Source organism: Xyrauchen texanus, unplaced genomic scaffold, assembly GCF_025860055.1.
Source record: "Xyrauchen texanus isolate HMW12.3.18 unplaced genomic scaffold, RBS_HiC_50CHRs HiC_scaffold_51, whole genome shotgun sequence".
In the NCBI taxonomy this organism is placed as follows: domain Eukaryota; kingdom Metazoa; phylum Chordata; class Actinopteri; order Cypriniformes; family Catostomidae; genus Xyrauchen; species Xyrauchen texanus.
In genome coordinates, this window is record NW_026266478.1 from 340,937 (window position 1) to 359,051 (window position 18,115).

The 18,115-nt window shown below is 44.0% G+C and overlaps 1 long non-coding RNA gene across 1 annotated transcript; it reads right to left on the bottom strand.

Moving 5' to 3' along the window:
- Positions 1 to 14,894: 14,894 nt before the first annotated feature.
- Positions 14,895 to 16,018, bottom strand: LOC127642204 (uncharacterized). The gene is made up of 4 exons (XR_007970325.1): positions 15,901 to 16,018; positions 15,509 to 15,582; positions 15,074 to 15,357; positions 14,895 to 14,967 (listed from the first exon to the last, which is right to left on the bottom strand). It is a non-coding gene; the product is annotated as an uncharacterized LOC127642204 (long non-coding RNA).
- Positions 16,019 to 18,115: the final 2,097 nt, after the last annotated feature.

Below are 18,115 nucleotides of genomic sequence, written 5' to 3' on the forward strand. Positions count from 1 at the left end.
TTCACCTGCAGTCTTTGATGAGTGTGAACCATCAAGATAGACTCCATCTGATCTGGATCACGTCCAGCCCAGAGTTGCGGCGCTTTCTGGCTCGACAGCCAGAAAACATCCAGTCTAACTACCAGCAGCTGAAACAAGCCATCATAAGGGAATTCTCAGAGTCTAAAAGCGGACTGATCGCTGCCCTAGACACCAAACAGGGTCGGCATGAAACTCCCTATGTTTACTACCACAGACTCAGGCAGAGCTTACTTGAGCTCGCAACATACCTGGGATGGAGGAGGACGCCAGCTTCAAGAGCCTTTTCCTCCGAAACCTCCATCCTATGGTAAGTCACCATTTAGGCATTATGGCCTGCCCCACACAATGCCTATCCAACAACTGCGTGACCTGACACAGAAGGCCTTTAACAAACACAAGGCCTCACCCAGCAAACACCACAGGGCGTCCCACAGCAGTCTACAACAACATCCTCCTGTACACCTTTCAAACAGGTGCCAAACAGAGGCTGCACAAAGACAGCTAGAAATGCCTGTTACTGAGTTACAAGAGCTGCTAGCACTAGCAAAAGAGCTCCTGGAACAGAACTCCCCTGAGGAGTACTGGGAAGAACAAACCTCTGACTCTTGCCCAACACCACTCAGGCAAGCTCAAGTCAGCACTGCTGCCAGAGCAGAGTAACACTGCAGACTTCAGACACCTGGTGACTGGGTGCCGAACCAAGGGCTGACGGCCACCTGCTGCCCTTTGCTACCAGTACTAGGTCAGTCTGAAACTCTCTCCACACTACACAATGCCCATAACCACTCCCTGCAGCCGCAAGACAAGCACCTGCCTCAAACGAACTGACTTCATAATGACAGGTGACACACTGTCAAGGCACCTGCTGCCTCTGCACCTGCTGCAGAGACCTGGATGTGGCTACTGTCTACATCACCCACTGTGGAACAACCACCTGCTACAAAACCCTCATGATTCACCTGCCATCCGCCATTGTGATGATTGTCGATCCGATGATGTCTCCAACAGGGACACCACCTGGCGAAAAAGGGGGACTGTAAGGTATGGCGGAGGATCAGTGGCCTTAACAGATTCCCGAACAAACAAGAACTTACTGTTAAAAACCCCTAATTACTGAAATAAGCCAACCAGCCTCCACAAGCACAATAAATGTATTGACAAAGAGACAATGAACTATTGACAGAGAACCGCATGTGACATCCGCATGCTCACCACGTGCTTATCGTGTGGACAGGAAGGGGAAACTTTGAGCGTAAAAATGTGTGTGTGTGTGTGTGTTTTTCAGTTAAACACAGAACTGCATATTGCTAATGAAATCACGTGTAATTCCTGTATGTTGTGTATTTCTGAGGTATATCAAACTCGTTAGAACTGTTTCGTTGTGTGTTTTAAACTCTGAGGCCTCATATTTAATAGCCTCAGTGTATATTCCCTTATTAAGTGTACTAAATATACCTTTCTTGGTATCAAATTAAACCTTACGATTTGTCCGAGCTGAATTCGAATATAAGATCTCTGTAGAATGATATTACGCGATGTTTTACTATCTTTTGAGTCATTCAGCCCAAAATCTCTTACTGTCATAAACATGCAAATGAGCTTTGACAAAGGAACTCTCTCATGCCCAGAGTAAGGGAGACTTTTACGACCTCCAAAGGAATGTTCAGAGAAGTGCTGACCCTCCCTTCATTCTCTTACTGAGAAAGAGAAATGAACCCTGTTAATCCTATATATATATTCTATATATCCATGTGATAAATATTGACATGTATCTAATGTGCCATCTCACATTTTCCCTTAAATGTGCTTGATCTATGTTTTCTTGCAAACTAATGGGTTAATGTTTCAGACTTTGCATACTATGGTTAACCAAAATCATATGTGTGGCATATTTGGTCTCTATAACTTGGTATTTTGAAGATTGAAATGACTGTGTACATGATATGTCGATAACAACAACATATTAGTATTACCAGTATGTTTCCTATTTTCTTTCTTGCACATGCAATGGGCAATTTTACAACAAAGAGCAATAAACCAAATTCCCACCTAGAACTCAAACCCTTCTTATTGGTCGAGCCAATGAGAGGTGGGACCTGTTTCCCGAGGGTATAAAATTGCTGCGCCCACTTCCTCTCTCTCTCTTATCTCTTTGCTCTTAGCCCCCTCTTAGCTCACTCTTCTCTCTTTTAGCCCTCTCTCTTCCTCACTCACTCTTAGCCTCTCTTGCTTCCTGCCTCTCTTGCCCTCTGAGCCTTGTGCTCTCTCACTCTCTCGCTGAATGATGCCAACTTAGAAGGCCCCAAGGACTCCCAAGCGTGTGCCAGGCTACGGCCTCGACTGCCCATTCACCAAGATCCTCTGACTCTCACTGGTTCTCTCTCATCAAGACAACATCATCAAAGATCAACTGGAGCCTCAACAAATTGCATCAGGACAGTTTAATTCAAATGGGACATGCAAGTATCAAACTTAGTCTCATTATTTGATACATTAAGTATCCTTAACCCCTTTCTAAAAGGGCGTGTCAGAACTAATATGATGGTTTGCTCAGGCTGTTGATCTGCTGAACTTCAGACAATGCTATAACTTCTTGCCTTCCTGTATTCTGCTTCAGCCCTCTTTCCCTTGGTAAACTGTATGAATGTATGTATATGTATGTTAGAGTAGTCTAAATGTTTAGTCTAGTTAATAAAGTCTTGTTCATGTCACATGTAAAGTTGTCTGTGTCTCAAGCTCATATCTAAAGTCACTAATCATAGATTTTGACTACTTGCTCTTAATACTTAGTAAGAAAGACATTTCCCTTGCCCGGAAATGTACATTTCTATTAATTAATTAATTAATAACCAAAATTGAGTGTTCACGGGATGAACCGAGTATTTGGTTGTAAAGTTAATGTAGCTACATCAAGTTAACCCGATTAACTGATCCAAATATTCATAATTGATTATAACAAGTTATGATTGATTATTAATATTTCATAGAGCTGATTCGCTACCTAATGGTGGAAGAATATAGAGCTGATTCGCTACACTGGAGTTGTAGGGATGGAGGTCCCATGTGGAGCAGAGGAGGGCCTGGACCAGGGAGCAGAGGCATGACATGGAGCAGCCTGAGGTTTGGCTGGAAATGACCTCTGCTGTCGAGATCATGAACAGAGACTCGGGAACGACTTCTGTGGTTGTGGGTGTGAACAGAGTCAGTAGCTGAGTGCAGTTCCTGCAGCACATCAGGATCAGGACTACCCACATGCAGATCGATGCCATGGTCAAGTTCTCGCAATGAGTACATGAACCTCCCACAAACGCTGCCTCGGTGTGATCGCAACCCAGATACACGAGGCAATGCCTATGGCTGTCAGAAGCAGAGAGATATCTGCTGCATTCAGGAACAACACAAAGGCACAAAGGCATCTTGAAAAGGACGTTCAACGCCGATATGTTTACTCTTTTAGAGAAAATAGTACTCTTTTAGAGGATTATTTGCTCTTTTTGGAACACTATCGAAGCGCCCAGGGGCGTGGAATGTACTGGCGTGTAGAGATGGGAGAAAGCTGCTGGTAATGTGGTGTAGAATCCAACAGCAATGCTCTACAGGTGAGTCGAACAGTGATCACTCAACATCTCGGCTCCGAAGAAAGAATCTGACTGAACAGATGCACAATCCCCGCCTTTATATCCGTATGTCTGGGGGCTGGACATGCAAATTCTGTTCGCCAATTTTTCTTTGGCCTTTTCTCATATTCAGAGGTAACCAAGGCTCTCGAAAGAAGACCCTAGTGTCACTACAATCAACACAACGTCGAGTGAGTGACAGACCCATGGCTTTTGGGGGAGTGTTAAGATCCAGGAGTTCTGGTTGAAAGTTCAGAGTCTTATATGGGATGTATTGGGCACTCGGCTTTCACTTTGCCCCAGACTCTATATTTTGGGCAATGGGGTGGTCATCGATGTTGAGAATGGGCACATAAAGAGTTGGTTCCTAACGAGCATCATGAATGCCAGACTGGTTATTTTAAGGGGTTGGAGGTCGGTTGGAGTGCCCTCATTTCATGAGTGGGGCTCGGAGATGGAGAGGGTGGCAGCCTTTGAGGAAGGGTTGTATAGAAGGCTGGGAAATCTGGGGTTATTTGATAGGAAATGGGGCAGATATTTGGCCTTTTTGGAATTCTTTCGGGGAGGGATATTGAAGGGGTATTATTTAGTTTTGTGTTTGTATGTTTTGTGTTTTTTTTGTTTCCAAATATTTATGACCACTGGGGTGAGTGTTTGTGTCAGGTGGGGGTGTTGGGGGGGAAGGCTTTAATTGTATATCATTTGATTCCTCGTATTCATTGTGAATTTGTTGAATGGAATCAATACAAATAATTAATTACAAAAACATAGTAATATATTAAAAGTAAATTCTTGTAAATGTATTTAAACAGCCTGAATGTATAAAAACACACTGAACTGCAAATATGATAAGAGGAAAATACTGAAGTGTACGAAGTGTATCTATTTCAATTTTATTTTCTACCGAATGCTACATCCACATACTTACTTTGGCGGCTGTTTCATGTTTTGAAGTTTCCTAAAGGAATTATTTTCTGATGTTGACGTTTTCAAGTGAATTAGCACAAATAACTCTTTGTATACTGTGGCAGCGGGGGCGTGGTCAAGCGCCCGTCCGGGAGAGGAAAGCGGTAAGGGCGCTTACACCTGAGCTAAATTATGCCTAACACCTGTCTCTAATTCCAGTGTGCACGAGGAGAGCGGCATAAAAGCAGACTGAGAGCCTCCAGTCAGGAGGCCCCCGACAAGCCAACCCAGTGCGCTTGTATCGTGATGTGTTATATTTCCTGTAAACTATTGTCAGACAGATGGCAATTAAAGTCTTACCTGTTGTTGAAACCTCGTTTCATGTCCTCCTTCCCGTGAGGGTTGTTACATATACATAAAGCTTTTATAGAAGAAAAAAATATCAATGGCCGAGGTAAATATTTCACCACCAGCAGATTTTACTGAGGGACTGGTAGAAAAAGACTCTCTCTGCATTATGTATCTAGCCAAAAGCTTCTCTGCTTTGTCACCCGACTCAAAGTATGACTGTGTTGCCCTGAATAGCCAAAACTCCACCTTCAATGACAGAATAGTATTATATCTGTATTTCAATTGGTTCAATTCTCTGAGGCCATCAGATGACATTTGGTGCTTCAGCTCTGCCTCAGAATTTTGATGAATGAGGCATACTGTACTTAACTGCCTTAAGTACCTCAGATGCCACACCCACAGAGGATACTGAGGACCAGTTGGTCTCCATATAAACATTGATTTCAACATTTACCATTTGTTGAAATTCAGGATTTTGCAAAAGGGATACATTGAAGCGCCAACTATATGATTTATTTTTCTCCATATGTGGCAACACCGCTAAACTATTAGATATAAAAGAAAATCTATTCTAGAATAAATCTTATGGACTGATGAAAAAAATGTATAGTCCCTAACAGATAGGTTTAAAAGCCTCCAAATATACCTGTAAGACCAAGACTTTTACACATCCTGTAAAGCATCAATGTTGCTCTAAGGGGCTTACACAATTTTACTTCACTATGATCAAGGACTGAGTACATCAAAAGATTAAAGTCTCCTCCTAATGTGAGGTGCCAGCAGCTTGCAACATCCCTTCAAGATCTATTAAAAAGCCCTGATCATCAGGGTTAGGTGCGTAAATATGAGCCAAAATCAACCTTTGCCCTTGGATTTCTGCTAAAACAATAACGACTCTTCCTAATTTATCTAGACATTTGAATTGTAGATGTTTACTTATCAATGTAATGACTACCCTGCTATTACTTGAGCCAGCACTAAAGAAAACATGTCCACCCCATATCCTCCCAAATGTTTCAGCTTCCTGTGGGGAAAGATGTATTTCCTGAAGAAACACTATATCATATTTCTTACGTTTAAAAAATAAGTATCCTTTCTTCTATTTATGGGGTGCCCCAGCCCATTCACATTCCATGTGGAGAAAGACAATCCATTCATATTAACATTTGACATTTAAGAAAATATAGATTGTGTCAAAAATAAAATTATAAAGACCATATTCAAACATTAGTGCAACAATCAAACCCCTGAACCAAACAAACATAAAAAGAAAAATGTGTGCATTAACCCCACGCACGACAGCACCAACTGTCGTCCATCCCTCTAAACTCAAACAGTCCGTGTACGCCTACAAGAACGCTCACGACAACTTTGCCATTGGATTCCTCAAATTAGGTGTTTCTATACAAATTTTGTGGGACCGATTTACATAATCCTCTTCCTCTCCGGGAACCAGCACGTTATCGTGGTGGAGAGGTTTGTGTGCCCTTATGATCCTGAGGGCTGTGTTGTCTGGAGCCAGGTGCTCCTGGTAGGGTCTCCCAAGGCAAAGTGGTCTCAGGTGAGGGGCCAGACTAAGAATGGTTCACACAGACTGCATGGAAAAAACGGCAAGAGGAGGAGTTACCCTGCCCGGAGGAAGCCCGGGGCCCCCGTCTGGAGCCAGGCCCAGATGTAGGGCTCGTCGGCAAGCGCCTGGTGGCAGGGCTTGTCAAGGAGACTGGCCGGGCACAGCCCGAAGCAGCGACGTGAAACCCCCCTCTACATCCCTTGGGCTCACCACCCATTGGAGAAACCGCAGGAGTCGGGTGCGCTGCATTATGGGTGGCAGTGAAGGCCGTGGGCCTCGACGGACCAGACCCGGGCAGCAAAGGCTAGCTCTAGGGACATGGAATGTCACCTCACTGGGGGGAGCCGGAACTGGGTAGGGAGGTGGAGCGTTACCAGTTGGATCTGGTGGGGCTTACTTCGACGCACAGTTTTGGCTCTGGATCCGTACTCCTGGATAGGGGATGGACTCTATTCTTCTCTGGAGTTACCCAGGGTGTGAGGCGATGGGCGGGTGTGGGGATACTCACGAGCCCCTGGCTGAGCGCCCCTACGTTGGAGTTTACCACGGTGGACGAGAGGGTCACCTCCCTACGCCTACGGGTTGTGGGGTGGAAAACTCTGACTGTTGTCTGTGCATATGCACCGAACAGCAGTTCAGAGTATTCGGCCTTCTTGGTGACCCTGAATAGAGTCCTGAATAGGGCCCCAATAGGGGACTCCATAGTGATGCTGGGTGACTTCAACGCACACATGGGAAATGACAGGGACACCTGGAAAGGTGTGATTGGGAGGAACGGCCTCCCCGATCTGAACTCAAGTGGATGTTTATTATTAGACTTCTGTGCTAGTCATGGATTATCTATAACAAACACCATGTTCGAACATAAGGATGCTCATAAGTGTACGTGGTACCAGAGCACCCTAGGCCGAAGGTCGATGATCGATTTTTTTAATCGTGTCGTCGGATCTGAGGCCATATGTTTTGGACACTTGGGTGAAGAGAGGGGCAGAGCTGTCAACCAATCACCATCTGGTGGTGAGTTGGGTCAGGGGGTGGAGAAAGACTCTGGACAGACCTGGGAAGCCCAAGCGAGTAGTGCGGGTGAACTGGGAACATTTGGAAGAGGTCCCTGTCCACAAGATCTTCAACTCACACCTCTGTCGGAGCTTTTCAGGCATCCCTGAGGTGGTTGGGGACATTGAACTGGAGTGGGCAATGTTCAAAACTTTCATTGCCGAAGCCGCGGTGGAGAGCTGCGGCCTCAAGATTTTAGGTGCTGCAAGGGGTGGTAACCCTCGAACACTGTGGTGGACACTGGTGGTCAGGGAAGCCGTCCAACTGAAGAAAGAGGCCTTATGGGATTTGTTGTCCCAGAGGTCTCCGGAGGCAGTTGCAAGGTACCGACAGGCCCGAAGGGCTGCGGCCTCGGCCGTGAGGGAGGCAAAGCAGTGGGTGTGGGAAAAGTTCGGAGAAGCCATAGAGAAGGACTTCACCAAAGTGCTTCTGGAAAACCATCCGCCACCTTAGGAGGGGGAAATGGGGAACCATTCAAGCTGTATACAGCAAAGATGGGACGCTGTTGACCTCGACCGAGGAGGTTATTGGGTGGTGGAAGGAACACTTTGAAGAACTCCTAAATCCCAACACGCCCTCTATGCTAGAGGCAGAGCTGGAGGCTGATGGGGGATCAGATTCTATTTCCCTGGGGGAGATCACTGAGGTAGTCAAACAACTCCACAGTGGCAAAGCCCCAGGGATTGATGAGATCCGACCAGAAATGCTGAAAGCTTTGGATGTGGTGGGGTGTCATGGATGAAACGCCTCTTCAACATTGCGTGGAAATCTGGGACAGTGCCTAAGCAGTGGCAGAACGGGGTCGTGGTTCCCCTCTTCAAAAAGGGGGATCAGAGAGTGTGTGCCAACTACAGGGGTATGACACTTCTCAGCCTCCCTGGTAAAGTTTACTCCAAGGTGCTGGAGAGGAGGGTTCAGCTGATTGTCGAACCTCGGATTGAAGAGGAACAATGCGGTTTTCGTCCTGGCCGTGGAACGACGGACCAGATCTTTACTCTCGCAAGGATCCTGGAGGGGGCCTGGGAGTATGCCCATGTCTACATGTGTTTTGTGGATCCAGAGAAGGCATATGACCGGGTCCCTCGGGAGAGACTGTGGGAGGTGCTGCGGGAGTACGGGGTGGGGGGGGTCCCTTCTTAGGGCGATCCAATCCCTGTATGTCCAAAGCGAGAGCTGTGTCCAGGTCCTCGGCACGAAGTCGAGTTCATTCCATGTGGGGGTTGGTCTCTGCCAAGGCTGCGCTTTGTCACCAATCCTGTTTGTGATATTCATGGACAGGATATCGAGGCGTAGTCGGGGTGGGGAAGGCGTGCGGTTCGGTGGGCTGGGGATCTCATCGCTGCTTTTTGCATATGATGTTGTCTTCATGTCATCATCGGTCCGTGACCTTCAGCTCTCACTGGATCGCTTGGCAGTTGAGTGTGAAGCGGCTGGGATGAGGATCTAAATCTGAGGCCATGGTTCTCAGCAGGAAACCGATGGAGTGTGTACTCCAGGTAGGGAAGGAGGTATTGCCCCAAGTGAAGGAGTTCAAGTTCCTCGGGGTCTTGTTCACAAGTGAGGGGACAATGGAGTGGGAGGTTGCCGGAGAATTGGGGCAGCGGGGGCGGTATTGCACTCTCTCTATTGCACCATTGTCACAAAAAGAGAGCTGAGCCGGAAGGCAAAGCTCTCGATCTACCGGGCAATTTTTGTTCCTACCCTCACCTATGGTCATGAAGGCTGGGTCATGACCGAAAGAACTAGGTTGCGAGTACAAGCGGCCGAAATGGGCTTCCTCAGAAGGATGCCGGGCTTCTCCCTTAGAAATAGGGTGAGGAGCTCAGTCATCCGTGAGGAGCTCGGAGTAGAGCCGCTGCTCCTTTGCGTCGAAAGGAGTCAGTTGAGGTGGTTTGGGCATCTGGTAAGGATGCCCCTGGCCGCCTCCCTAGGGAGGTGTTTCAGGCACGTCCAGCTGGGAGGAGGCCTCGGGGAAGACCCAGGATTAGGTGGAGAGATTACATCTCCACACTGGCCTGGGAACGCCTCGAGGTCCCCCAGTCAGAGCTGGTTAATGTGGCTCGGGATTGGGAAGTTTGGGCCCCCTGCTGGAGCAGCACCCCCGTGACCAGACTTCGGATAAGCGGTTGAAGATGGATGGATGGATGGATGGATGGATTTACATAACAGAAAATAATCTATAAAACAAACTCCAGTAAATAAGCGGAATAAACGAAATTTCTTTTTTAGATTCATCCACTTAACTGTGTGTTCCTCCATAAAACAAGCTCCATCCGCTAGTGGAATCAGCTCAAAACAAAAAACAAAACAAAAACGGGTTGTTCAGTTCTTCGGGCAGTCAAACTCACTCCAATGTCCTGCAATAAATATTCCACAAAACCAATTGCAGCCAACAGGAGGCATAAGCACCAAATACAAACAGATTCATCCTCAAACTGTCCCGAAGAAATTATACTACACAAAACAATCTCCAGCCGCTAAGCAAAACCAGCAAAAAATGAAAAAGGTGCCCAGTTTCCTCAAACAGTCAAGAGAATGTTCAGTGAGTCAGGCCCACTAGGCAGAAAAATGAAAATCACCAAATGGCTACTCATTCCATTGAATGAGTATTTATGTTGGACAATGCTTGCTGTGGGCATGTAAATTCTCTATGGCCATCCTTAGTATCTATTCTCAGTTTGGCCGGAAACATCATAGCAAACGCAACCTTCCACTGAGTTTCTTGCATTCCCTGAATCATTCACGTTTCTCTCGTCAAATTTGCAAAGTCTGGGAACAAGAAAATGCTGTGGTTAATCTCAGAAATTTGGCCAGAATTGATCGGGGCCCATCTCCTTCCAAGGATCTCTGAGCCGGAACTCTGTGAGCTCGCTCAATTTACAGTTTATGGCATATTTTGTCAAGCAGACTCTGGAAGAGCCCATCTGAGACTTCCTGAGGACGAGCCCTTCCTCGTCCTCAGGAATTCCAACAATTCAGATGTTGTTTCATTGGTTACGATTCTCAAGGTCTTTCAACTTTTCCCAAACATGCTCCAAGTCCATCTAGGCCGCTAGCGGATTAGCAGATAATTCCCTCTCCGATGACTCCAGATAATATATCTGTTCCTCAAAATCTGACACTCTTGTAAACAACTGAATTTCGTCTCCATGGCAGTGATTGATCGACATATTACAGCAAGATCCTACAAATCAGCAACGGCCTTCACCAGCATTGCCGACATGTTTAACAATTTAATCTCTTCCACCGCACTGTCCAAACTGAGTCTCTGGTCTGCTGCCCTGTCTGGGGTATCAGCTTGAGCATGTAAGTGTCTTTTTATGTCTCCAGAGCTGAAGGATTTTGAATTCTTTGACATACTGTCTTCCTAGTAACGTCAAGAATCAAAGTGTATCGAAACTCACCGGTTTATGACATTAATAAGTATTAAAACTAGCAAAGTGCACAGAGCTTGCCTTTCACATGCCCGACCCCCACATGGTGCCATGCGACTCTCCTCATTTTCTGTTGTTGAACTCTGTTGGTGGGGTAGGTTTTGTGTGGATGACTGAAATATACATCTGGATGGAGCATATTTTGTCCACTCAAGTTCATAAATGTAGGGTGCACAGGTTGGTTAGATCAGTTTTACTATCAGATATAATTAATAATTAATGTTTATTTATAATAATAAATATTAAATATTATAATAATAATAGAATTTAATTTGTTAAATTCTATCCTTGGGGCAACACTCTTTGACAAGAGAAAAATGATAGTATGTGACTGATCGAGTCTCATAAAATTCTACCCTGCAGATTGAGTATTTTGATTGAGAATCAAAATAATCAAAAAGGGAAGAAGTTAGTCAAATTATTGCCATACGAATCCAACAGTAATCTGGTTACAGCTGGCTTCTAACAACAACAATTTAACACTACTGAAGTAATACAGGAGTTCTTGACGTGGTAGAGGCTGGCTTCAACACAATATTCAAACAAACAAACCAGGAGTACTTATTTTAATATAACAAGATTTATTATAATCAAACAGCAATGAACACTGCCAATACTAGATGAATATAACACAAAAACATTAAGTGGAAATCCTAACTAAATGGTGGAGCTATAAGCTAGTGTATGTGTCTGTGTCTCGATTCGGTAACAAAGACACAAAATGGCGGACTAAAGTCCTCATGTGGAACTAGTTCAAAATAGAGGGCTAGGCCGGAAAGGGCATAGCCAACGATTATTTGAAGGTGTAGGGAAAGAAAGATGGCTGGGTGATAATGAGCAGACACACAATGTAACTGAACGAAACAGGCGGGAGAATTTGAAAAACACCAGCCTGATTCGTACATAAACCGCGGTGTTGCTCGCTCAGTGAATTTCAGTGTGTGTGAGAGAGAGAGACGGCGAACAAACAGGGGTTCATGCAATTTAACAGAGGAGACACGCTGGTAACAGTGCGATTGAATTGTTAATTCAGATCACTCAAAAAATAACATTTCCCCAAAAATGACGATCTCATAAATCCAAACAGCAATCAGCGATCATAGTTAAATGTACAGTTGTAAACAAAACATTAAACATTCAGCGATCAAATATATGATTTAGCTTTATAAGAAAAGTCACAGTTTCTAAACTAAATCTGTCCAGATATCAAGCCTTACTTGGGAAATATCCTGTGTGATTTCAGCAGGGTTGTCTGTTGAATTCCTGTTGCATTGAGCGGTCAGGAGAAAACGATCTGGATTCGGTCCTTTGTCTCATGCTCGTCAGCGAAAAGAAACGTCTCTGCATTGTTTCTCTGGTCTGGTGATCGAGAGAAACGTGGGAGGTATTCAACGTTCATAGAAAACGATTGAGAAGGGAAGCTGGTCGCCTTTTCTGTTTTATAAATAAATTCACTGTTGTCTCGCAGTGAAGATGAAATGAACCGGTTGTACTAAGTACACTACATGACTGGAACAAAGCTAAGTTAATCTTACTCTACCGTGGCCAAATTGTGAGGGTTAGAAAAACGTGGTCCCTCTTTGTCCAGAAGGAGGTAAATTCCTTTGTGTAAATATGTCTCTTTAGAGTGCAGCGAGGCTGGAAGCAGAGAGAGAGAGAAATCAAATCTGAGCGCTAGTTTTGTTAAGAGGATGATGTCATCGGTCATAGGCCGCTTTTGACAAATGACGTTTGAGATTGAGTCCATGGGTGGGACTTCCCGTTCCTGTGAAGCATTCTGGGAAACCGAGTTCAATGTCTCTTTTCGATCATAGAACAAAGGGCCATGCTGTCTCTACTGCCATTTTTAGTGGGGCAAGCCCTACATAAAGATATGTGACCGATCACGGAAAGTAGGGACACAAGTCGGTTTTGGGGCATTTTGAGTTATTCACAGATTCTGAAAGTGTAGTCTCCAAGCTTTCCAACGATTTGTAACACATGGAAATCTGACAATATTTGGAGAAGTTGTGGCCATTTGAAGGTAGGCACTCAAAAAAGCTAAAAGGGGAGAAAATGGCCTCAAAAGATTGTGCAGTTCTCACCTCTCTCTGCTGCTGGGAGTGACAATAGGGCTCATTTACATCTCATTTAGATAAGCCATACCCCTGTAAAGCTCCCCCTGTAAAGCTGTAAAGCAAAGGGGAGCAAAAGGTCAGGAAAATGTGCCATCAAAGAAAAAAAAGTTTGCAAACAGGTAATAAATAAATGTCTCTTAGCATCTACCGATAAAACTGTATAGGCAACTCTTATGTACACTGAGTGCTTTTCATACAAGAATGTAAAACTAAATTCAGGTGGTTGGTTGATAAAGTGACATTGCAGGTGTTGTAAACAAGAAAAAAGGTCTTTGTGACACAGTCCAATGAAATTACATTCGCATCCTCTTCTGTGGACTCTTCTGTGTTGTGACCCTTGGCGCTGGGCATGTGATGTCTCTTGCCTCGTCAGCACAGAATGGCCTGATTTTTTCATATAGATAGGTCTGCCTGTCAATTTTCAGTCCAGGTGGGGCCAGGACAGGAAGACCGTCGACAGGGGCAGATCTGCTCCGTCGCGCAGTAGCTGATATTCGACAGGTTGTGCATCACGGTGACTTTTGCAAGCACCACACCTGGTCTCTTGGCTTCAAAGCTGTGACAGAAAAAGCACATAAGACATTTTAAACATGGCAAAGTATTTTCTTATAAAAACTGTCATGTGTATGTTGTTGCTATGTTATATTGTATGTACACAATGTGAAAGTTTCAATTACCTGAAGTGCTGATAACTCTTGATCTGTGGGAGTCTACGGAAGTGGCGAGTCAGATGCTGCTGCCAGTCGAAGGTCTGGACTAAAACTTTGCCCTCTGCCGTTCCAACAAGCTGTGGGATATTGAGGTGACTCACAGGAGAGCTGTTTTCCACAACCTGATGACAAAAAAGAGAAGAGAGGAAGAAAAAAAAGATCTTCAGTTAAATGTTTCATTGAAGCAGAACAGAAAACAGCACTGAAGTCATTAAAGCAAAGTAAAGTTAAAGTACCTCAGCGATGTCTGCCAAAGTGTTGACTCTTGTCTTCATGTAGGCTTGCTTGATGAGTCCAAAGCCACAGTCAGGGGAAAACTTGGTGTGGCCAGCAATAAGGAAGTGGATTTCAATTTTATCGTGAAGCTTGTGTCCAACCCGCCAGGCAAGGTACCAGAGCATGAAGTTGTTCCTGTTCTGCCCACTGCAGTTGTCACAATGAAGATCCACCTCTGTTTCTCCAACTCCAAAGTTGCCGAAGAAATGATGCATGTAGCTGATGACTTCATTGCTTCCCTTAGTAGATGACATGCCTTCATCAATCAGGTAATTCACCTGTTTCTGCAGCCCTTCACATGAAACACCAAATAGGCCACATTTCCGTGGGGTCAGGAAGTACATTGGTCCTGGCTGGAGAGGGTTTGAGGGAAAGTGTAACTGTAGGAGACAGAGGGAGAGAGGGAACTTGGATTAGATTAAATTAAATTTGCATCTATTCATAATTGTCTAATAAAGATAAAACTTACTATATTGATGCTATTCTGCATTTGCACTATTTATTCTCATGCACCAAATCGCCCTTTAAGGGACATTAATAAAGTAAAGTGAAGTAAATGTGTGTGAAATATTACCTGCTGAGCAAAATCAAAACTGTAATGCATCCTAATCTTCTTGCTTGCTGGTAGGGATGGTCCAAAAGACAGGTTGGAGCCAGAGCAAATCTTTCTGCAGGCAGCAGTCATGTCGTTGTACACAGCCCTCTCTTTCTGCACAAGGGAAAGATGATCTTGTTGCTTCTTTACTGCTTCAGACTTTCTATCATCTGGGAGGTTTGCACTCAGTATCAGCTGCTCGTTATTGCTTTGGCACTGCCAGCAGAGATCTGTGCGTGGCCGGCAACTTTTGATGTGTGGGAGAAGTCGGTTCCACAGTGCTTTGAAGCTGGTTTTACAAACTGCACGCTCACCTGAAAAACAGATATTGCTTATGGTTAATTGTATTGTAATTGCTAATAGTGCTCCGCATTATTTCACTTTATAAGCACTCAATTTTAAATCAATGTTTACACATACCAAGCTCCTTAGCAGACTTCACGTAGAGACGCCACACTGAGGCCTTGGACACATGAGTTGGCAGCAACTTCACATGCCAATCCTTATGCCCAGGCTGTCGGCCAGGCAGCATGATGGCATTGTCTTCTGCATAGTGTTTTATGAAGTCCACAACTCTGTTGATATCCTCAGGGCTGATGAACCTGGCTGGTGGACGTGGCAATGAGTGCTTCTTCCTCAAACGTGGTCTTGCCCCATTCTCCTCATAGTGTTTGACTATATCAGCCAGGGTGTCTCTGCCAATGCTGAAAAAAGGGGGAAATAAGAAAAACGTTTAACATCATGGTCTTGCTAACAGGCATCTTGTCACCTATATCAAAATGTATTGTACAAATTATAGGTACTTTTACTTTACTGAAGTAAATTTTATGATGAATACTTTTTACTTTTACTTACTTTAGAGCTTGTATCTGTACTTCCTGGTTTAGTCTTGTTTTAGTCCTGGTTTAGACCTCAGTTAGTGGTTAGACCTGGTTCGAGTCAAAGGATTAAAAAATCCTAAATTAAGTCATTAACACCAGTCAATTCAAGCAATTGAAGCATTATTCAAATTAATAGCAGAAGCTCACATTACCATCTTAAAGCTCATTATAGTAATGGGGGTTTTGGCAAGTGATATGATGCTAACGATTAGCAGCTAACGCTACAATTAAAACGACAGTCCTGAGCTAGCTAAAAACAATAGGTAGGTATTGGAAGGTCTAAACATGGACTAAACATGAGATAACGTGTAACGTGTTCTTAGAATGAACAAAAAACGACAAACTTTGATGTTTATGGAAACTCACCCCATAAGAAACAGAAAAGTATTCTTGCAGATCTCGTTGCCTCCAATGAAATAAGTCGTTCGGGCACACTTTCTCTTTGTCGGGGTCTTCTTTGTGGATGTAACCATCTCCGAAGTTTGCACTGTGCGCCTGTTTGCCTCTAAATGTCCAATAATTCGCATGTCCTGCCACTCTTTTTCCAAGCAGCTAAAGAATCCAGCCGTATGTTGTACATAATGTCTGGAGAAAGCTTCTGGCTACAAGACTGTCTCCCATGCAGAGAGTTCTCTTTTCTCCTCGTGTAACATTTACAGTCAAAGTTACGGATTTTCCCCATTTCTCTATCTATATCCCCATCAAATGTTACTATCGATATAGCCTCTGATATCTTACGGTCCAACTCGCCTGACGCCAGTCCGATACATTCTTCCTCGCCTTCATCTTCGCTCAGTTGTAGATTAGGGATATTATTCAGTCTTATCATGCCACTTTCATCGCCGCTCAGATCGCTCTTCAGAATCAGTGAACGCTTGTTCATAAGCATCCGGCTTGTCGAAGAAGTACTTCAAAACATTTTCGTTGTAACGGCCACGGTTCAGCTCGCTCTGCGACATTCTTTGCGGCGCCCATCTTCATTGAATTTTGATATCAGATAGAGCCGGCTAGAGCGCTGCATAATAAGTAGCCACGCTGCTGTGGGGGCGGGGCAAAAGCGCCGCGGCTATTCAGTACGGAAATACACACAGACAATGACACGCCCTACTGCATGCTAGAATCTCCAAAAACAAGCCGATTTCAACCTCAAAATGTACGCTTTTAAATATACCAATACTGTTATCTCAAACATGGAGAGGCTTCTTCATGATCTCAACTAACAGATTCTGCAAAAAAGCGGAAATCACCAATTTTGGAAAAAAACACTTGTTTCTCATTTTGCTCACAAGTTGTGCTGCCGACTTGTGTCACTGGTTTCCGTGACGGGTCACATATTGTAATTATGGCCCAAGCACTGAAAGTGCGGAGCCCTATTGTTCTTCACACCTAGAATATGGGCATGTTTGGGGGGCTATCTAGCACATCCCTTCTGAGGTACATTCACCAAACTTTGTACACATATAGATCTCATCAAGCCAGACTGATCTTTCGCTCTCACGGTCATAGGCTCTGCCCAAAAGGAAGTTGGCCATTTTGGATTGTTTGAAAAAGGCATACTGTGGAATTTGTTTGATTTAATGTTACAGGTACCAAATGTGGGCAACATCATGCCAAGACATTGACGATGCTAAATTGCGAAGGGATTTTTTTATATATCCAACGGTGTTGCCATGGCGAAGCGACAAAATAATGTCCAAAAAATTTAATAAGGAAAAGTCTCATATCTTCTGCGTGCAGAACATTAAAAACATCAAAATTGAGTCAAATGTTTGTCCTTGCGGGCTGATCACATTGATGTGACTATTGTGGATCACGATCGTAGCACCACCAACTGGCGTAAGGATGTGTGTCACTTTTAACAGACGTTGAAAAATCCCTATATGTTCGCCTGAATTGCTTAAAAAAATACAGATTAATCTCAAGGCATTGCAGATTTTTAATTCTGAAAGGTTTCTTGATCTTAAATACTGTTGGCATGGCAACGCATTAAATGTCATGATTCCTTTTTGTGCATATTCACATGTTTTGAGGTATTTGGCATAATTTAATTTTAATGTTTAATGTTAATAAACATATTAATTACATATTATATAAATAAAATATAGTAAAAATATCAACTGAAATGTAAAAAACAAGAAAACTCATGTCTAATCCACTGTCTGTTAATTCTCTGAATGTCAGTTACAAGAAATGTCCAATAGAGGGCATCCAAACTCCATTTTTGAATGATTCCCAACAGTTCTGAGTCTGAATCGAGAATGGGCGGGGACTGAGTTCATGAGTTGATTTGAAGTTTTAGTCCATTGGTTCCTGTCTCTGGGTCATCGCCGTACAATCACTGATTTTATTTCTGAAATCTGCCAGATACTCATGACAATATAAGCTAAAGGCACATATGATTGGTTAAGGGGTTACTGGATGTGAATAATAAATATATCGTCATCCTTCATTTGGCTGGGCGGAGACAGAGGGGATATCACAGGAGATTTACTCCAGTGTTGGATTTACTTCAAATTGAAAACTGGTTTCAAGGTAAGACACATTACTTAAAATGTATTGTCAATATTGTCTATTGAAAGGC